General features: G+C 51.3%; 1 protein-coding gene across 7 annotated transcripts in view; it reads right to left on the bottom strand.

Annotated features, from left to right (window-relative positions):
* Positions 1-22284, bottom strand: part of zmiz1a (zinc finger, MIZ-type containing 1a) — a 123703-nt gene that overhangs the window by 86897 nt on the left and 14522 nt on the right. For all 7 annotated transcript variants that reach the window (XM_029248836.1, XM_029248835.1, XM_029248841.1 and 4 more), the window contains exon 2: positions 5219-5325. The gene's annotated coding sequence lies outside the window, so the exon portion shown is untranslated. The remainder of the gene's footprint in view (positions 1-5218; positions 5326-22284) is intronic.

Here is a 22284-nt window from a genome sequence, read left to right as displayed (position 1 = left end):
CAGAGAAGCGGAGAGGAAGCAGGCCGGAGACGGAGGGAAAGGACGGGGGTTCAGATGAAAGCAATATCTCGGTTAAAGATGAGACCATAACGGAATTACCACACGGTTTCAACTGACCGAAGAGCCACGTTAAATATTACAGGTCATTAACAGCACAAGCACGGTATAAAATAAATCTCAATGTAAAGCTGTACGATTCCTCAGCTCTGACGTAAGAAAATAAATCGATAAAACAACCTGCAGCACTCGGTGATTTAATACTTTATATTTGCTTTGCGTATCCCACATGCCGTTGGACTGTCGACTGAAGCTCCTGCTAAATTGCTCCAGTAAATGACCCAGCTGTATAAATGGATAAACAACCGAAAGTAGCTTAACGCTGTAAGTCGGTTTGGAGAAAATCGTCGGATAAACAAACAAACGTAAATGAAACACCTACGAGAAATAAGTTTATTTGCACAAGGCGTCAGAGCATTAAATCTCTGCACACTTACACGCTTGATTGTAACACTCCAGTCGCCCGCATTATTCCAACACCTCCGTGTAACGATAACGACGACTTTTATACCGGAGTCTAAAGGCAGCCGACGGGCCTCCTTTTGCGCATCGTAATATTGTAATGGTGAATGTAAGCTATTTTCCCTGGCAATTATTCCCAAGGATACACAGCATCTTTTAACTAACATCCAAGCCGTAATGTCAGTGATTTTTTCGAGACTGATTGCCTGTGACTAGCTCATTTACTTCGCGAAGTAAATCGGACGAGTCGTTTTGAACACATTATTGGGATGAAGACGGCGTTTGTTTACCGACGGAAACGGCGAGAATGAAAACAGCGTGACATTAGATCGCTCATAAACTACGAGCGTAACAGCGCCGACCGTGATCTTAGACATATCGCAAAGTGTCATTAATTAATTTGCCGGCTCGCACAGCGCTGCCTATTATGGCCATTAATCATAAGGAAATCTCTTGGAAGGCGAACCCAACACGACGTCTCCTACCAGCGGTAGCCAGTATTTCGGCACTTGTTAAACGCTTTCAGTTTTTCAAATTTTTCCGTTTTTTTCGTTGTCGCGTCCACCTGGAACCTCACCGAGTAATTAGGCTCATTTCCGAGAAAAACAGTAGCTTGTAGCGAAGGTCTCGGAACGCACCGTGGTTTACACAATGTGGAGCAAAACACAGCAGTACAGCCAAGGTTATCTGAAGGGAAGATGTCGGTGCCGTTATATGCCTTTGTATAAGACAGAGAGATATAAATAGATTAATGAGCCCCAGGGAACGGGGAGGGAGGGAGGCGTTATGAGACAGGTTCGTACCATGCGTACTTCCTCAGTGGGAGCGACCCGCTCTCTCGGCGAGTTCGACGCGAGACCTCGCGTCGCAGCGCGAGCGGACAGAGCGTATCAGGCCACGCGGTTCAACGGGGGTCGTGCGGATAATCGCGAGCGTCGGTCGGCTGGCCCGCTCTCGACTTGCACGTCCGGCAATATGCGAACGGCATAAACGTGGAAACGACCGAGCGCGTCGAGCCACGCGATGCTTCTCGGCGGTAACCGGGAGGGAAGGCTACACGCAAGCAGCCGGCGACCTACCGCGGCACCGAGTCGCTCTAAGGCCCATGCGTCCGTTGCGAGCGGGGGCGAGATAGCTGGAGCGCTCGAGGGAGATGATGCGCAGCTATTTTTAGCCCCGTGACCGAGCCCTCCCCACGCCGCTCGGCTCTCTGCCGTTTGACGACACGGATCGCGGTCGACGTACGTCAACGGCAGCAGAAGCACCGAGTCAGCTTAAACCCCGAACTTTGACCTCGCGTTAAATTCCTTGCTCGCTTGGGGCGAGCGAGCGAGCGAGCGTGCCCCTCGATGCCGAGAGCACGGACGCCTCAAACGCCGGAGCCGGTTTCCCGAAAGACGCCGCGACGCCTCGCTCCTAAATTACCGACTCTCGCCTATCTCTCGGTCTCCTTCGCAAGTAGTTCTCACCACAGCGGCAGCGCAAGCGTCCCGAAAAAGTGACCGTTCATAAAGAAATAACCGATTTGCATAGGAGCGAAAAAAGGACAGTAAATGCAGACGAAACGCTTGGTCTGCGGAGCAAAAGGCGTTAATTTGACGAATCTCCGCCGCCGGACTCCCACGTACTGCACTCTGGTAATTCCTGGCTGCAGGAAATAGAGGGCGTAAACAAAGAGCGACGTCCACAGAGAAGGGGCGCTACCGTGGTAGCGCAGTTAGTCGTTTCCGCGGTGTGAAGCGATCCTCAGTGGGCCTGCATCGCGCTCTTTATCATGTACGCCATAAGAACGAGGCGCCGTCTCAGGGCAGCTTTCGTAACAGCATCTGTTAGACTCGATTAAAACACCTCGTTTGGGCTCCAATACTCGTTTCTGTGGGGTCTGGGGCAGGGGAAAAAAAATAAACAACAACAACAACAACAACACATCTTACTACCCAAGAAATGTAAAGGTGGTAAATCCCAGCAGCAGCATTTCAGCAGCTAAAATCCCCCCCAAAAAAAATAAAAACAGGAATGTCTTCTTAATTTCCACCACCAAACTGACAATTACTCGCAAACCTACGTGGGCCTTGTTTTTGGCAGCCGAGCGTAATGTGAATTTAGGAGATGTAAACTCGCAAGCTTTTAATCCAAATGTACAATGCGGATTTAAAATATTTTTTATATATATAATTTGCATATTACATATATTTTTTTTTAAATTACCTTAAAAAATGTCCCCCCCCCCCCAGGTATGTGTGTAAAACCAGCGTGTGGATCGTCTGGGGTGTTTTCTGTTCATTCTCAGCAATAAGACTCTGAGCGAGGAGTTCAGCCCCCCTTCCTGGGTAGTAACCAGAGCCCCTCTGCTTATCGCTTCCAGATCTGGGGGGTTGGGGGGGGGGGGATATGGTGGAGATGGAGAAACAGTGACAGGAAGGGACCCCCCCACCACCCACCACCCACCACCATTTCCGCTCTGTGAAGTTAACTGTGAAAGCCTTTTGCAGGATACAGTCCGTCTCACAGGTTGGACAGGAAGCGTTTATTCATAGAGACACAGGCTGGAGAAACGACAAAGTAAAATCTTGAATGTGCTGCCTCTGCTCTCTCAAAATCTCACATTAAAAAGAAAAAAAAAAAAAAAAAAAGCTGATTTTCCAGACTTTGTGCAAAAGGTGTTTTTTTTTTTTCCCTTTTCGTTTGTCTATTTCTACGTATGCAGAAAATGCAAAACTCCAAAGACGCACTGGGCTGATCGTGAGATTTCAAAACACTACATTAGACATTATTCTAACGCAGAGGCAAACCTCCGTGTCCCGTGCGCCACCGTTCACTCACTCCTACGCTGTATCTCGACGGAAGCTTCTAGAAATCCTCGCCGCACGGAACGTATCGGGGAACGGAAAGGTGCCGAGGAGCGAAACGCCAGTCATGTCGCATCGGTGCCGCCGCGACGCTCTCCGGCGCTCCGCGTTTTCCACACTAATCGCTTTAGTTTATCCCACTCAGCTGTGTGTGAGGCAGATGTTTGTCAGACCACAGTAGTTCTCCGCATTCACACTGCACTAAGTAAGATTAAGCACTGCCCCCCCCCCCGAATGTCCTAATTCCTAATCCCAGAAAAAATGCTGCATTGTATAAGGTTGAAATGGAGCGTTTGAAATGTTTTTCTGTCTGTGTGTCTAGAGTTCTGCACGAGAGCCACATAGGATGTACGTACACGCACACGCACACGCGACGCAATGCCAAGATTGCATATTGAAAAGAAACACGAGAAGCAATTCTGGCAGCGAATCGTGCAAAGCAACCGAGGGCAAAGCGTCCTCCTTGAGTCGGCGTCTCTCGCGGTCAGAGCGTACGGGTGCCGGACGGTTTGCCCGCGGCCCGTCCGGCTCGCATCCCTCCGAGCGCGAAAAAACAGACGCGCGCGCGGCAGCTCGGCGGGAGGGCCCGCAGCGTCGGAGCTCGTGGAAAACACCGGCACGACGGACTCCCGAAGATGCGCGAACGCATGTCGGAAAGCGCTCGCGCTCAAGCGTCGACCCGCGAGCCGACAGGAAGCGCGATTATTTAGGCCGAAACGGGACTTCGGGTACCGAGTGCACAAATCATCCGTCGGCGCGCTTCTTTTTTCATTCGCACTTGGTCAAGCCCAGCAGGGACACGCCGACGGCGGTCTGCGTACCGAAGTCTCCTTCCCTTTGGACTCAAGCGCACTTGCGTACCGTTTCCTAGGTGACCTCATGGACTCCGTTCGAAGTGACGGGGCATCAAAACACCAGTAACTTCGTTGCTGCTACATTATTGTTGCGCCTAAAGAGTTCAATCTGACATGTTTATATCCGTAATGATGGACTATGTTTTCGGTTTTTTTTTTTTTTAAACCACGTGTACATCGCTGTCTACATGAGCACTGACCGTGTCCGTCTTTGTGCGGCAGCATCATATCTAGAATGTTCCAGGGCTGCACCGGTGACGCGCTGTACTTCCACACACAAGTGGCCAGTACTTTGATTTGATTCCAGACAATCCAACGTCCAACGAACACTAGAGAAACCTGATAGGAAATGGTGGTGGTGGGGGGGGGGGGGGAGGGAACTATAGCATTATAATATAAATATGTGTCATCCACCTTGAGCAAATTACTTCCTAAATGTATTTCTTATAATCATTTTTTGTACTGCTCGATAAATATGAAAAATATGCAAAAATGTGTGATGTATATGTATGTAAGTAAATAAATAAATACACGAATAAAGCATGTTGCTAAACACACACAACACGGGTATTACCTATCAAACACCAGCATATTATGAAGCCTTGCTAATTTTACTGTTTAAATGTTGCCTTCAGTACCAAATCCAATTAAATATGGTGCTTTAGTTATGGCAAAAAAAAAAAAAAAAAAAAAAAAAAAACTCTCGAGACTTTTCCAAGTGCTGACATTTGGGATCACACACTCGTGACGACTTAACCACTTACAAGTACGAACATGATATCTGCTCTCGGTGACATGGTTCATCTGTTACCCGCCCCTGAAAGCAACGCCTGACATTTGGCAATCAGGCGGTGTGACTTGGAGGGGGGGGGGGGGGGTACACACGCATCAGAGGTAAATTCACTTCAAAGGCGAATCTGGGACTCAGCTTCACCCCCCCTCACCCCACACCCCACACCCCGGGATGCAACGGTAATGGGGAAAGTCATACCGTACCTGTGTGTTCGCCAAGCCTGGGGCCTCGTCCCTCCCTTCACATGTCACAGAGGGGGCGTCCCTCTCCGGGGACCACTGGGGACCGCCGGGGACCACGTCTGCTGCAACTGGAGGGAAGAGAAAGAAAGACGCATCACCTTTCACGATCTCTTCTTCGTGCCCCTACTGTACGAGCCCTCTTCTTGCTGACATTTGTTCTGGACCCACAACCCTGCTTTGGGTCAGCGGTGAGCCACACCGGACGGCTGGATGGACGAGAAACGGGCTGCTGTAACATTAAATTGTACATCTGCACTTAATGAAGGTCACAGTTGTTGGGGGGGACACACTGCAAGACCAGATATATACGTGGGGGGGGCGGGGAGAGGCATTTCGGCGACACGGTCGTTTACAGGTGTTCGGTACGACATTCCCTCGATGCTCGCGGTACCCCCGTACCCCCCGCACCGTATCAGATGGTGTGAAGGACACACTGAAAGCGAGTTACGCTTGACGGGGTGGTGGGATCACCACCAGCATTTACAGCCGCGTACGCGGCTCCGCTGCCAAACCCTATTTGGAGACGCACAATTCATGGCACATCGACGGATAAGCCTATTAGCGGATGCCCTCTCTTTAACACCAGCCAGCGGCCCCCGTTAACTCCCGCGGCGCGACCGTAAAGCTGTCCCCCCCCCCCCACCCCAGCCCCGACCGCTGGCCCTCGATCTGCTGGGAAACGCTCCCAGGAAGCTCCAGGTGATAACAGCGCCACCCCCGCCCCCCGCGAGCCCGGGCACAGACCAACTCGGCCTCGGGTTCCAGCGGCTCCGCTCGTCCGCTTGCAGGAAAGAGTCGCCTTAAGAGCGGCCCTCCACGAGTCCGATCGGCCGCTGCGGAGAAGCGCAGCAGGAGCTCCAAGCGACGGATCCGCGGAGCGAAAACAACCGCAGAAAATAAGTAGACGGGAAGCGCAGCGTTACCCAGTTGGCCTGTAAAACGACACTTGAAGGCCAGCGCGGCTAATAAATCCTGCGAGGCCTCGCGTCGGGCGTGGAGCGGTTCTCCGAGAGCGGGCGGCCGCCGCACGTCTGCGGGGGAAAACGGCTCCAGCTGGAAAGTTCCCGATGCTGCCGCGGACTCGCCGTTCCTTCCGGTCGAGGAGTCGGAGAAGTTTCATTCAAGTCCAACCCGGGAACTAGGAGCGGACGGCGAAGCGGACGGGGAAAGCGGGGGGACGAGTCGTTCCGTCCCCTTCCTGGAGGACACGTCCCAGACCCCCGACGGCAACCGTCTCTAGGTTACCGTCCGTTAACGAACGTACGAGACGACTTCGCGGCAGACCGCTGACGTTAACGGATGGAAATGCACGTGCGCAGGAAGGACACGCGTTACGTGGTTTCCACACATGTGGCTCTAAACCATGAACGAGTTAATAAATCGCACAATGTTCACCACGGCTGCTGCACCAAACGACATGTCAACACTTCCAACCGGCCTCACCGTTCACGTATACGCTTCTATATTAGTCCTAATAGGTCCCGAAACGTAATGTACGTAAATGTGCTGCAAGGTCACCATTTACACACACGAAAATACTGCAATGGCACAAATGTAAGAAAAATGGATGCACCGCTTGTAATTTCCCCCCATATTGAGTTTAGTTCAATAATTCCCATAACAGTCCAACGCAAACTATGCAAGAGGGTATAAATACGGGTGTGTTTGCAGTAGGGAACGTGGCGAAAAAAAGCCAAGAGCCCGATATAAACGCACAGCCGTCTCGCAAATAACATATTCCAATATGCAGAAAGGACTATCGCTGAAATAAGCAAACATTTATGGAGAAATAAATGTACTGGAAAATTAGTTTCTGGCGAAGCAGTTGAGTTTGTTGGTAAATCTGGGGGGGGGGGCAGAAGCTCAGACAATTAATACTAAAGAGGAAAATGGACCACGGTGGGTTCCGCGCCCGAGACCCCCTCGTGAGATCGTTTCATCGCTACCGTAACGTGCAAAATACAGACGAGCATCTCCTTGAGCATCTCCTTGAGCATCTCCACTTACATCAGCAACGCGGCTCTCGAGCGATCGAAGCGAACAAGGCGGCGGAGCCCTTCGAGAAGCACGCGAACGTGACGGGCCGCTACTTACGCCGGCCGGGTGGGTTTTGCGAACGGAAGAGGAAGCTATTTACGTTTGGGAATAACCTCCGCCATTATTACGGGGCTGTGACTTCGCTTGGTTTCATCCCACAAAGGGCTTTATAATTGGCGCAAAATTGACGTTAAGCGACTCCTTTTGGCCGTATTTACATCCAGCGGTGCGCCGATGGACAATAATATGAATTATTCTGCGTGACCTTCTCACTCCAGACCACTAGAAAAAAGAATATATATATATTATATACACACACACACACACACACACACACACACACACACACACACACACACAAATACGATGTGTATAATTTTAAATTAAGGACGGAAAAAGAGCAGGGCGCTCGAAGCCCTGGCAAAACTTTCCTTCGCCCTCCTAGTCGGGAGTCTCTGTGTAATCCGCACGGCCTCATCCATGATACCCAACATTACTGTGAAATCCTCAAAGAAATTAATCGTATTTGAATGTGCTTAATTTCCTGAGCTGTGGCTGCAGCCACAGCGGCGGACGTGTTATCTGCCCACGCAGAGAGAGCCTGCCTCCCGCCAGCTTTGTCTCAACCGGCGGTGCCGCGCGCGAGCCCTGGAATTAGATTAGACGCCACATCCAGCTATTTCATCCGTAGCTGCAAAATACGGAGAAGAAAAAAAAAAAAAAAGGGAGAGAAGGTTGCAAAAAAAAGAAAAGAAGAAAAAAAAAAAAAAAGACACACACACACACACACACACACACACACACACACACACACTCTGGAAATGAAAGAGACAACTGTGTTAAATGTGACGAGGAGTCGTCGGGAAGAGCCGATCGCCGTATCGGCGGCACGCAGGGAGGTGGTCGTCTCGTTTCACCACGGCACCCATCCCACGCTCCACGGATCGCACTTCCGTCATCACGCTCCTGACACCACAAAGCGTGGAACCCCTCCCCCCTCCCTTCCCCTCCAGCCACTTAGTGCTTGATCCCGACTCTTCTTCTGGATCCTCAATGTCCAAAGGATGTGGCTGAACCCGCTGCGCTACCTGCTGCCCCTTGAGCCACGTAACACACCCTGTAAGAGCACCTTAACCGTGTCACTTTGTGTGGAGACCGCAAGCCCTCATGCATACCCCCCCCCCGGATCTTCACTTTGGAGTCTCCTGCAGCCCCCTCGGATCTCCCTGGTCTCTTCCCCCCAAGGCTCTTGTGGTCTCAGTGATCTTGCCCGTTTTTACGATGGTGGGAGTTAAAGCACCACCCCCCCATCCCCCGACCCACTGTGGAACTACTGTGCCGGTGGGGGTGGGGGTGCAGAGGAGGGCTGGGGGCACAAAGTGGTGCTCACCCCTTTAAATAAGGAGGCTCCCTGGACACCTCTGAGCTATTCATCAACTGTTTTTCCATGGTGGGGGGGGGAGAAAAAAAGAAATCAATGTGTTCTGCACTGCAACCAGTTCATAATGATGGGGATGAAAAAAAGAGGGAAAAAAAGGCAGGGGGGGGGGACGACTCAACTGCAACAAAATTGATTTGTTTAAGTACAATAACGGAGCGCTGCGGCGTCTCGTTCCAGTGGCGCGGCGTCCAAACAAAGACGCGGCATCGGGACGACGCTGACAAATGGTATGCAAATACGAAATATAAAAAGGGGCGCAATTTGAACGCGAGATCGCTGCGGTGCCGCGTGGCCCACAATTCCGTCAATCGCCGGCGACGAAAACGCGGCGGAGGAGGGGGAGGTGAAAGGAAGAAAGAATCTGCAGTGTGAAACCGAGTACTACAGGTGATGAAAACGGCGGGGCGGGAGCAGAGCGGGGAGCGAAAACCCTGCAGCGGAGGCGCCGGGACCGTGGGGCCCATGCCGTGTGCGTAACATCACTCGTAGCGCCCCCCCCCCCCCACACAAAAAGACGCAGCTCTTCACATCGAACCCCCAGCAGACCCTCCGCCAGAAAGGGACCGGTCTTCGTACCCGACGACGTACTGCCGTTTACCACAGTGCAGCTTTTCTCCCTCCGTTTTGTTGTGCTCCCTCTGCCGATACCTCCTCCTTCCTACCCGAGACAACTAGCGGCGCCTCGAACGTCGGGCGTTGCGCTTTCCCGGCCGCAGGACACCGTCGGAGCGCTCGGGACACAGCGGCGTTGGACCTCACCCCGCGCCCCTTCGTTTTCCTCCAAAGGTGATGTAGCGCCGTGCTGCGTACGTACTGAGGACACATACATCATTGTTAGGGTTCCTTAAGAGGGGGTCTCCAGGCCCTAATTGGATCCCGGTGGAATCCCCCCCCCCCCGGTGTGGACGGCAGGGCAGCCTTCCCACGTAAAGCAGCCCTTATTCGGCCCTCGGCTCCTTTTCAAGCGGACCTCGCGGGGCGTCCCCTCACACCCCCCCCGGACCGTCGGCCCAACGGCCCCGAGTCACAGGTTGCGTGCCGCGAGGCAGGGTCTCCAACTGCATTATGCTCCTTTTTTTTTTTTTTTTTTCTTTTCAAACACTTTGGGGGGGGTGCATTTGAATGACCCGCCAGTTCCTTCAGCCGCTGGAATGTGCAACTAAAATGGCTTCTTCCTCCCGAGCGTGAGCAGCGTGGAAGGAAACCCTTTCATTAAAGTCACCTCCGGGCCTCAGCTGCACAGCATCTGTCGCCTTACGCACATTTTCAGTGCCAGGGTGTCCCACGTCAACTCATTCATTTTTTTAAAAATTAATAAACGTTTTTCTTCATAATTGCAGGGGTTATTAATACGACAGCCTGTCAGGCACTTTTCGAAACGATAGCCCCGCGCGTACAACGGCGCTCGCGAGGAATTCCCTGCAGTCCAGCGCGGCGGGAACGGAGACGGAGGCGGAAACGTAACCGTTACGGAGGCGAGTCCCACACGTGAGGAGAACGTTGTTGGAAAGGTTATTCTAGAGTGCGATAATGCAAGAAAGATGAGGCCGATTTCTAAGAAAAGAGAGGCGAGATTTCTCAACGGAGAGACTTTAAGAGCCGTGCCGGGCGGAAGGAACAACGACCACGTTTTACTGTACGTATTCCTGGCGAAATGTAAGGCACGTCGAACCTGCGACCGCGCGACCCGCCCCTCCGACCGCCATTAGCCCGGTACGCAAACCCAGGCTGCTGGTCCTGGTTTCCCGCCGCCGAAGTCGACAACTGAGGAAGATAATCCTGGGCGTTCTTGGCTTTCAGAGATTAAACCCATCCAGACAATGGAATGCTTTAAGAAAAAGAGAAGAAGTTTCTTTCTATTTGGGGAGGCAGTGAATAAATTACATTTAATTTGTACAGCTGATGCTCCCCCCCCCAAAGTGACTAACAATTATTTGCCCGTTTCTACAGCTAGGTAATTTTACTGGAGTAATTCAGGGTAAGTACCTTCCTCAAGGGTACTACAGTTGGAGATGGGATTTAAACATGTGACCTTTGGCTCCAAAGGCAGTAGCTCGAACCACTACGCTCTCAGCTGTACATACTTAAGACGCCTGGGAGTGTAGCTACGAGGCGAGCGTAATAAACGAAAGAGCAAAACTCTCGAAGGCCAAGAGGGAAGCAAGAGCCTGGAAAAGTAGGGTTGATGAAGTACCAACAAGTCGTGGCGTCAGCGGGTGAGGCGGGTGTACGACGTGCGTACGTTGTGTGAACGTTATCCGTGTACAATGTGAGCGTACGTTATGCATGTACGATGTACGTACGTTATACGAACACCATGCATGGGCAACGCGCGTACGTTATGAATGTATGACGTGCATACGATGTGCATACGATGTGCACGTACAATGTGCGTCCGTTGTGCGAACATTATGCATGTCCAATGTGCGTACGTTGTGCACGTACAGTGTGCGTACATCATGCATGTACGATGTGCGCACGTTATAAATGTACGATGTGCACGTACGATGCGCGCACTCCAGCTTCGTCCTGCACTCATTGTCAAGACAAATATTTTTCTCGCAACAAATCCTTCCCCTCTCCTCGGTTACCCATCCGTCATACAAAAATATCTATTTCGGCGTCTTTATCGAACAGCTGAGTAGAAACAGTTACGGACGGATCGGCGCGGCGTCACCGCGGGGAAACCCAGAGGCCCGATGACGCCACCTCCGTACCCGTGTAACGGTTCTGTGAAATTATACGCTGCTTTACTATGCTAATCCAGGTAATTTGCTTCCTGCAGCGCGCCCCACGGTTTTGCTTATCTTTTTGTTTTTCTCAAGCAGCTCGGGCCGAAAACGAGGCCGTTCGCGTTTCACGCGGTAAAACGTGCAACCGGACAACGGCCGAACAAGCTTCGCACTTTCGACGCGTTATGTAAGAAGCAGCGCGGACGCGTGCGCGAGATGCAAGGAGGGGGAAACACGGTGCGCTTCAGCTGCGCTCCACCGCTGACCGAAACGCTGCGGCCCTTTCGCTTCTTTGGATGATTCATTTTATTTTCTCATTTTTCGAAATCAAATCCAACATCTGGACAAAAAGACAAAAAGTGTAGGATTATGCAACTTAAAATACGTTTCAAATTTATTAATTTATTCCCAATAATTGCTACTCAATTCAGATACTTTAGTCATGTCTGTGGGTCCACATTTATTATTATTATTATTTCTACTTCATTTAGCTGCTACTTCTGTTAAAGCAACTTAGAATATTAAGCAATTATATAATTATACAACTATTTATGTATGACTGACATCTTCCCCCTCGACTTGAACCCTTAAGGAAGTAGCTTTTGCCCTAAAGCAGAAGTTGGAGGATGATGATGGCGAGACATCTGAACAGTGGTGGTGTCCCTCAGGGTCTCCTGGCAATGGGGGGTGGGTGTGTGTGTCTTTGTGGGGGGGTTAAGCACAGTCCCACAGGTGTGTGCACAACAGCGAATGCAAGGTTTTATCCCACCCACCACACACAATCTCAAAAAAAATGTGGGAAAACTTTACTGCATGAAACAAAAAAGTTCCCATTATTTATATGAGGTGGAAACTTGGTGTAAAAAGAAAGGCTGTGTCACAAACACCGAACGAGGCCAAGTGTCCCAAATGTTCACCGCTAACGTGCAGGCGCTCCCACGAGCGGGTGGGGAACGTGCGCTCGTTGTCGGAGACACCCTGCGTATCTGTGCGCGTGTGTACCGTGTGCACATACAGGCACACTCGAACACACCTGGGGTTATGAATGACTCAACCAAAGTATGTGTGTGTGTGTGTGTGTGTGTGTGTGTGCCTGCGTGTTACTTAATTCCAGTTTAAGCAAAGCTACCATCATGGGGGGGAACTGACTTTTTTTAAAGTTTAGTAGAAGAAACTTTCTCTAGAAACACCTTTAAAATCGTGGCCTGGAGCGACAACAGCGGCAGCACGGTGCGTGTCTGCTCCATCGGCACAACGCGGCACGGCCCTTTCTGCTCGCGCCAAAGGAAAGAGAAAGGCCAACGGTGACGGCGTGGAAACGCTTGCGCGCCGCACGTTTACTCAACAGCAGCCCATATCATTTATTCGTCCTGCCGCATTTCGGGGAGGGGGGGGAAGCCCTTTGAACAGCGAGCACACGATCCGAACTTCTCAAGCGTTACGTTTCGCCCCGTCGGCGACATCCTGAACGTTCACCCTCGGTCGTCATCCGACGCGTAACCGTGACCGTTCGAAAAGCGCATTCTGTTAGGGGGAAGGAATGAGATCCTTCTTCAGGAGAACAAGATGCTCTTGACTTCACCGACCAAGTGTTGAAGATGCAGCTCCATCCCCTGGGAAAGGGCACCGAAAGTCGACGGGAAGAGCGGCTCGGCTCGTCTTATTAAAGAGCTGCGCACCGCGACACGCGGCGGGACAGCGAGGCCGTCGAGCGACAGGCTGAGCGCTGCTCCTCGGCCCACAGACAAGCACGAGCAAATAAAATGTATTTACACGCGATACTCATATACACGTATATGGAGGAACTGCGAAACGATGCCTTCGGGACCTGGTACCGTAGTGGTTACAGTCACTGCCTTTGGATGCAAAGGTTGCAGGTTCGATCCCCGCCTCCAGCTGTAGCGCCCCTGAACAAGGTACTTACCCTAAACTGCTCCAGTAAAGCTACCCAGCTCTATGAAGGGGTAAATAACTGTAAGAAGCTTAACGTTGTAAGTCGCTTTAGAGAAAAGTGTCAGATAAATGAATAAAAGTAACTGAGGTGGTCACAGGACTGTGGGACAGGTGACGGCGAGTAAATGAGAGTAAATCGCTCAGCAGGCCGAAGTGACTCCGCCGTGCGGCCCACGTGTTCGCGACACGGATTTTTATTAGCGCTGGATCGGCACAGCGGCCCTTCGTCTTCTGTGCCTAATGAGTCTCAAAGTGGATTAGCCATGAGCTCCTCTTTGTTTATCCCTTATGTAAATAGTGGTCAGCCATCACAATGCGCCGACTGGGGGGGGGCCTTCAAAGCACCCATGAAGGATGCTCTTCGGCGAACAGCCCCTGCGCTAAGTTACCGACTTGTCCGAGTCACTTCCTGAACTCTGCTCATCTTCACTTACCTGGCACCTTTAATTTAAAAGGTCTTACAGTGTTAAGCAACTTACACTTACTTACTTAGTACCTTGCTCAAGGGTACTACAGCCAGACGTGGGATTCGAACCTGCAACCTTTGGGTCCAGAGGCTGCAGCTCTAACCACTACGCTACCAGTTCCTCCCAAAACAGTGTTCCGATCCACATTGACCTCCAGGAATCCCTGCTTGTGACAGGCGTACCATGGAGATGGTAACTTACAGGTGCAGAATCATTTTACTACAACAACCCCCCCCTTTACTACACTTGTGCAGTAAAGTTGAGCAGCTATGATTCTTGCTGAATAAGTGCTGGGGAGACAAGACTCCCTTAGCGGTACTGAGAGACCGGTAAAAACAGGACGGGTGGGAAGACAGGTTGTGGCTACAGGGAGGGGCAGTAACACACACACACACACACACACACACACACACACACACACACACACACACACGGGTGTACTGTAGTACTGGCCCATTACAGCTCAGAGCCTCCATGTCTGACATCACACATAAAATAAAAGGAAATTTAATTCAATTTTAATAACATACCTGCAGAGGTTCAGCGTGTTGAAAAACTGCTCAATAATCAGGATGTGTTGGACAACACAAACAAATTAAAGCATAAACAGCAAGACTAAAAAGGTGTGAAATTAATTACTGCATTAACATTCTTAATGGGACGGGGGAAGAAAAAGAAACACTACAGGTGAGGAATAAATTGTTCCCCTAACACACACACACACACACACACACACACACACACACACACGTTCCAAACATCGTGGACGCCGAGCCGATATGAAAGACACATAATTAGACGAGTTAAGCAGCTATAAAACATATTAACCCACATGATGAGCCAACAGCGCAGTCCTACGAGCGTCATTCCCACGGGACACGTCCACGCAAAAAGTGCGCCGGCAGCACAACGCCACCGAGCTAATTGATATCCAATAAGGAACCGTGGAACACGACCAAAAGACCCACCTATGGCACTGCTGCAGCGCTTGCACCTAGTGAAGGGCTCCAACCTCAGCAGCTACAATTAAAGACACCGATTTGTACCTTGAGGTGTTCATCGTGAGATCAGAAGGACCATCCTGTCGTGTCCTTCAAGAGTTCCTCGAGTGAACTGTGGGGTTATGCAATCGCGCGGCCCTCTCCATACGTGCGACCGACACGGCGCCGTCCGGGTATCGAACCTGCAACCGACTGGGCTGCCCGTGCTAAGAGCGCCGAAAAGACCGTAGGTCCCAGGTACGGGAGCCAGAAAATCAAATCCTCGTTGATAGTGTCATATCAGCCACAACAGCTGTGCCAAACAAGTCACCAAATAAAAACATATTTGATCGATGGACCGATAGGAACTTTATTGATCCCGAAGGAAGCTGCACGAGGCCACAGCAGAATACATACAAGACCGCAGTACTCTGCAAATCGGGTCACGCAGCGGTAACGACCGCAGCCTCGGGACACAGGCCGCAGGTTCGAACGCCAGCTCCCGCCGCAGTACCTTCGAGCAAGGTACTCTTACCCTAAATCGCTCCGGTTTACGCAGCCTGGTGACGCAGGATCACGAGACGCGTCAGGGTCGGAGGCAGGGAGGCGTGTCTCTCGCAGACTCCCCACAAGTTCTGGGGAAAAGTCCTTCCTTCCTTCCTTCCTTCCAAGTGCCAAGTAGGCGAGCGTACCTGTAAGAGCAACGGCGTCAACACTCGTCCCAGTTCAGCGGCGGGCTGCCCAGGCGCTCCGATCCGCTCGGCAGCACGTCTTCCTTTGTCGGCCCCCCCCCCCTCCGAAACGCAGCGTATCTGTGTGTATTGACACCAGCACTCCAAAGGTCAACAGCTGTACTTCATAGCCTCGCGTTATGACTAAAGCGCCTGTCACAATGTCAGCGTGCATATTAATCTCCCTTCCTTCCTTCCTTCCTTCCTTCATGCAATCACGCGGCGGCCGAGGCTTCGCGCAGCTCCGACAAGCGGTGGCGCGTCGGGGGAAAATGACTTTACGGCGTCCGCGGACACGTGACCCGGTGGATGTGAAAAAGCAGCAAAATTAACACGAGAGCAACAACAACAACAAAAAAGATCCCAAGAAACCTCAGGCTGGAATTTGTACCCTTCGCATGCAGGACAATGGCCGAGTGGAGCGGGTTGGGTGGAAAACAATCGCAGGATGACATGGGGCTGACAGCAGGCACTGCAACAGGATTTATTCTGCAGCCAGGAGAAATGTTTAAAAAAAAAAAAAAAAAACAGAAAAAGACAATAGCACTGAAAATCCAACAGTTCTCCCTTTTCCTCTCTGCGCCGTCTTTTTCTGGTGCGTTGGAACAGTCAAACAGGGGCTGAGATGTTGAAACTTCTCCACATCGAGCTCCAAATTACCCAGTGTAATGTATTATAAAGGTATCTTGTTATGGGTGTAGAATCATCGCATTTTCGGCACCAGTTTCCCTCCAAAAATATTGCTTGTTTTTCCCCTCCCAAAAAAAAAAAAAAAAAAAAAAAACCCCTGAAGAAAACATTATTCAGAACTCACTGCTGACACCTCGGCAAACATCTACCATTTGGCATATTCGGAACTGTTCCACACAAATGATCTGATTATAGTGAGCAGACTATTTTTACCAGCCTTACTTGCTCGGAGCAAGAGATGAACAATTGCTACCAGTCATGTGGGTTTTAAAAAAAAAAAAAGCAAAGGAAAGAAGTGGCGACGTCTCCGGACTCGATGGGGCACATGCCCATTAACCGGCTTCTACGGGCGAAACGTCCTGCCAGCTTGGATTCCCAAGGCCGAAAACAACCGGTTAAGCATCGAAGGGACACGTCACGTGCGATTCGGCGTCGTTCGGTCCGTCCAAAGGTTGGCCAAAACAGGCGATCCAACGCATCTCCGCCACTCTAACAGGAAGCCTCGTGCTCCTCGAATGTAAGCTTGATCACGCCAACGTAGCCTTATATAATTCGGGTCCCACCAGCGTTCGCAGGGCTCTTCTACATCAATCCACGCTCAGTTGACACGTGCTCTCGTGGCCGAGGTTCTACCCAGCTGGGTCACATCTGCCCGCCAGCGGGCTCCGGACTGGCACCACCTTCTACAGATGGGAGATGGGTTACAAACACGGGCCGACAGCCCTCCAACCCCCAGGCCTCCAGGCCACGACGGACTCGATCGCAAGCGGTCGGAAAAAATGGATGACGCGTGCAAAGGTCGTAAATACTATGATAGCGCTATTCGGAATTCACGTAGCGTTTATCGAAAAAGTCGTGCAGACGAGTCGCAAGTTAAAACACGAACGACTCAATTGACATTTTATGCTTCGCAACTCCTCCTCAACTGGGAATGACAAAGGGAGTGCCACGATCCATTGAACAATGGCTCTTGAAAATAAAAAAGAAGCAAAACAACGATAAATTAATGTGTCTGAGGAGTACCATCACTGTTCGGTGACTGTTGTAGGTCGCAGTAATATCTGCATCTTCCATTCAGGTTCTCTCTTCAAATAACAATGCTCGTGATGCACGCCCAGCAGAGCCGGGGGTCACGGAGTTGGTGAGCAACCTAAGATTGACCATAAATCATAGTAAATAGAACATTAAAATGCCATTAAGTGAGAAATTTGTGTCGTGCAACCACTTCCCCATTAACCGTCTTGGGCACAGATCCTCAGGTTGGTCCGTTACCTAAAAAAGCCTTTTTTATTCCCTAAACGTGGCTCCTTTTTTAATTCATTTGTGTTTGTGGTGGTGAGAGGAAGAAGTCAACTGGCGCACGGAGACCTTCAAACGAATCCCGTCTACCACGTGTAGAGCAAAACCCTTTAAGGGAGGTTCTAATTAAATAAAAAAAAAAGGGTCCACAAATTGCTAATTCCACTGCCAGATACCATCAACTTAAGGTTGCGAAACAGCGACTCTGATATTTCGTGTGCCACCAAAATACCGAAAAGTGCTTTGAATTATTGATGGCCTTGGAGCGGGGAGATTTTTAAGCAGCTCTGGCCCTTTTATCAATCATTCATGTGGTTTCCATTGAAAACACTTCAGTCCTCAAGTATCAAATCACTCTTGAAGGAGGTGGAGAACCTGCGTACAAAGATTTCACTTCATTTGAGGGGCTAAAATACATGTGGAGAGAATGCTCTCCAGACGATTAAAGACATTATGTTAATGCGGGAAAACCCACATTGTTCTCGGCTCAAATAACAACCCAGAATAAATTTGCTGAACTGTACGCAGCCCTTGTACGGAATAGACACGCAGTCACCAAAATCACGAACGCTTTGTCAACGGGGCCTGCGAATTCAAGTACGGGAAAAAACAACACAACCTGCATCTGAAAGTGCATGAAATAAATGAGCTTGCAGGTGTAAACTCCTGAAGGTCAGCGCGGAGCCGAGGGCGGCCGCTAAACAAACACGAAGCCGAATGAACCAACAATTATTGCGCAACGCCGTACTCCGTTCGGCCCGGTTTGTGCAGGAAGGCTCCGGAACGGCCTGATGTTTTATTCTATTTTTCGCTTGCCTCGTGGCGCTAAGCCCTCCCGAACTTTCGCTCTCCTTCTGAAGTGGAACCGAGGGCGTTGTTCTCGCGTGGGCCCTTTGGCGGAAATCTCCAATTAAACCGCACACGCCAAGCGCTCATCGAGCTGGATCTGTTCCACTACATCGTCACGTCGAGCTGCCGGGCGAGGAGGAGGAGGAGGAGCGGCGGCTGCGCGGCACGGCCGCTCGTCTCAACACCGGCGGCTTCCTAGATCCATCCTAGTAGAGGAGACTCACGGGCCGCACATCCTCTCGGCGGACGCCACCGTCGCCTGGCAGGTCACATTTATTTTCCCCAAGTCTCGTCGATCCTCGACGCTCGTCGGATCACCGAAGCCGAGGAACCCAGTTTCGTGGCCCGCGGGAAAAATTTCCACCGCGTTGCAGGGCGCGCAAAAGCTCCCGATACAATTGTTCCCCCACAATAGATTTGCGATGCAAGAATGAGGGGATTATTTGATTCAGCTCCTAGTCAAGTGGCCAATTCATCCGGCAATCAATACTAATCAACGGGCTGGCAGCTCCGGAGATATCAGCGAGCATTCAAATCTCCTACAGCAGCGTGCATATCAAGATCGAACCTGGAGGTGATTCCCCACCCCCACGCCTTTGATACCCACCGCACACCTCATTGCAATATCCTGGAAATTATTCATCTGCAGGATGGATGTAGAGAATGCGAAACCACGTGCTGATGGATACCCCTGGCGAACGTCTTTTCCACCGAAGCGGACGCGGCCGTTTTCTCTTCGACGGCACGGAAGCGGTGCGTCCGGGGCCCGATCGCCACCGAAACGCCTGCGGAGCACGTGGAATTTGGGCAGATGGTGCGCAACCCTGAACCTGCAGCGAAACCACCAGTTGAAAGCAAGGTGAAAAGACCGGTTGTCGAAGCGCGGCCCAGAGAGCCGAGATACTTCTGCAACCATTAAGCCGCTTGAATGGGTCTTTGGAGCTGCCACTCGATGACGGGGGGGGGGGGGGAACAGCAGCCATGAATATTCAGTGACCTGGTAAAGGAGGCATGTTGCTCTTGATATGAATCGCATCCATCCCATCGTCGTGGACTAACTCCAGCATGAGATCGGGGAAGGACGTGAACGTTTATTAAAGCAAGCGATCAATTAAAAATAAACACTTCCACACGGAGGCGGCCCAAACGGCACCGAGCGAGCGCGGCCACTAATCCGCAAGCGACGAATTAGTTAACCGAGCGACGCGCGGCAGCTCCGAACCGCTTTTATTACACAACTGCTGGCACAGAGACAATGCAGTCTAAATATTTACTTAGCCGGAACGCATATCTAAGGTGTTATGCAAGCACCTTGAGTGTTTCACAAGCTTTGCGTCTAATAGATACAACGGAAGGGTAGCGGGTCTCACCGCCGACCCAACTCTCCGGCCCTCCGAATGAGACCTTTCGGGGCTGTCGGTTCGGAGCCCCGCGCGCCGTTATCGAAAACCACGCCGCCGATATCTGCAGCCCGTGCCGACAGCCTTTACTCTTTCTTTACTCTTCCCCTCCTTGTCCTAAATCCACCTTGCAAACCTCTCAAAGGGTTTCTATAAACAATGGGCAAAAGGGAGGGGGGGGGGGGAAGCAAGCAAGCAAGCAAGCAAAGTAAACATGGCTCCTGACCACGCAGAGACATTAAGGTCACGTGCGTGAGCTTGTCGCCGGTGTGCCGCCCACGAGGAGAATGTGCGTCCATTGTTAATCACGGTGACAGTGAGAACAAAGTCAATATCGAGAGGCGCCTCCTCACCTCTGCCATCCGCAAGACTTGAACAGATTACAGGCCATAAACACGTAACCCGTGAGCGGCGGAGAGGAAAAAGGGAGCGCGCGTAGCTCATCGTGGGCACGAAACCCCACGCGCGCGCTCCCAGCCCGACAGAAATCGCTGCGGGAAAAACACGGTTATTTTTTCCCGGTTTGCGTTTCGCGTCTTGGCCACATGGACTGCAGGGGTGGAGGGAATCCCATCCAGGAGAGACCCTCCTCCTCCCTCCTCCTCCTCTCCGCCCACACGTCACGAACTCCCCGTTCGTCCACCGCGGCTGCTGCCGCCCCCCCCCCCGCGCCAAAGCCGACGGCCCCTCCACCCGCCGGGATGAGGGTTAGGGCAGCTCTTGCACAAACACGTCATTGTTGTCTTGCAGCAGAGACACCTGCACTTTGAACCTCTCACCGCTGCCTTTTATTGCGTTTCCTTCAGAGCTCGACGAAGGCCGGCTGCAGGAGTGAACGCGCACCCTGATAACCAGCGCCATTATCCCGGAGAGCTGCCATTATCCTCCTCCTCTTCCCCCCGACCCCCCACCCCTTCGCAAGGCCGGGTCCTTGGCTGCACCGCGATGCGGACGGCGGCTCACAGCCATTTCACTTTTTTAATTAAGGGGGTTTAATTACCCAGGGAACACTAATAGGCTCATTATGATGAAAATAGCTTTAAAATAACAAACACTGCAAAATGAAACAAAATTCGCTTAAAATGCATTTCAAAATGTGTGAAATTTGCAGAGGAGAAAAAAAAAAAAAAAAAAACCACACACACACACAAACGAAATTATAAACACAAGAAATGTTGATCCTACATCCTTCAGCCATCGTGCATTAGCAGGCGGCAGGCGAGAGAGCGCGATGCCCAGCACTAGACGGGTCATTACGAAAAGCAGACAAGCAGGCCGGGTCAAAGCAATAACTTCATGAATTTAGCATTTGTTCGGGGCCTAATATTACTGGGCACTTGGAGCGAGAAGAAATAATTCATAGGATGGAGCGAGGCCAATTAGCCAGCGAGATGTTGCTCGGCTGTAAAATCGGCTTGGCTACGTGCGGCAACACTTACTGGTTTATTTCATTCTCATCACAATCGAGTTCTGGACGGCCGTGAAGGCCATAACCAACGCGAAACAATTAATTAACGCTTAACAAGCATTTCCCCTTAGTTCAGTAGAGCGGGCTGGCCACGCGGTGCGAATTGGGGGGGGAATCTCCCGACCACACACACACACACACACACACACACACACACACACACACACACACACACACACACACACACACACACACGAGTAGTACTGGGAACACTCCAGAAAAGTCCACCTGCACATCAGCCAGCAGAACCAAGCGGCTAAGTGCGCCGCTTGTAATCCCGCGTATCACGTGCTGTGAAAATCGGCCGCCCTGCTAAGAGGAGCCCGTTTTTCCGGGACGAACGCAGGTCGGCAAACGGGAATAACGCTGCACCCAACTAGACGCTAGAAAATTGAACAAACACGCGTGGCCATAAAACGATGAGGGCACACGTGATCGGCCGGCGATCGAGATAAATACATCACGCCTGCTACTGCAGCTACATTTAATACCGTCGTTGCTTCATCGTGCTCCGTCTGTCTCTCTCTCACACACACGCACACGCACACACACCTCTCTCCGTCTCCACCCGTGCCAATGACTCGTCACCAGGTTAAGCATCTTAACCGAGGAAGTTCTGCTGAACTTCACGAACCAGCATCCGGCACGCAGCGGAAGCGGACAAAACGGACAACGTGCACGACTGGGAACGTTTGCAAAAAACGCCAAGCTTGAGTTGGGTTTGAGACCCGATTGTTTCCTTCTGAAGGTTCAAAGCCTAATATTTCAGCTCCACTGTCACCGTCTCAGTTTCGCTGCGAGATGGGGTAACCGGCCCAACGCCCTTTTACACGCGTGTGTGAATCTTGTACAAAGTTCCCAATGTACACATTACAGTGGCAAACCACCGAGCGTTGGGCTCCGTCCTTCGCGCCCACTCTGGATCCTCTGCTGTCCTGCATTCACGCGCTGCAAGGTAAAGCTTTGGCTGCATTCACACA

Source organism: Scleropages formosus, chromosome 24 (assembly GCF_900964775.1).
Source record: "Scleropages formosus chromosome 24, fSclFor1.1, whole genome shotgun sequence".
Classification (NCBI taxonomy): domain Eukaryota; kingdom Metazoa; phylum Chordata; class Actinopteri; order Osteoglossiformes; family Osteoglossidae; genus Scleropages; species Scleropages formosus.
Note: the sequence above shows the minus strand (reverse complement) of the source record. Positions and strands in the feature narration are given on the sequence as shown.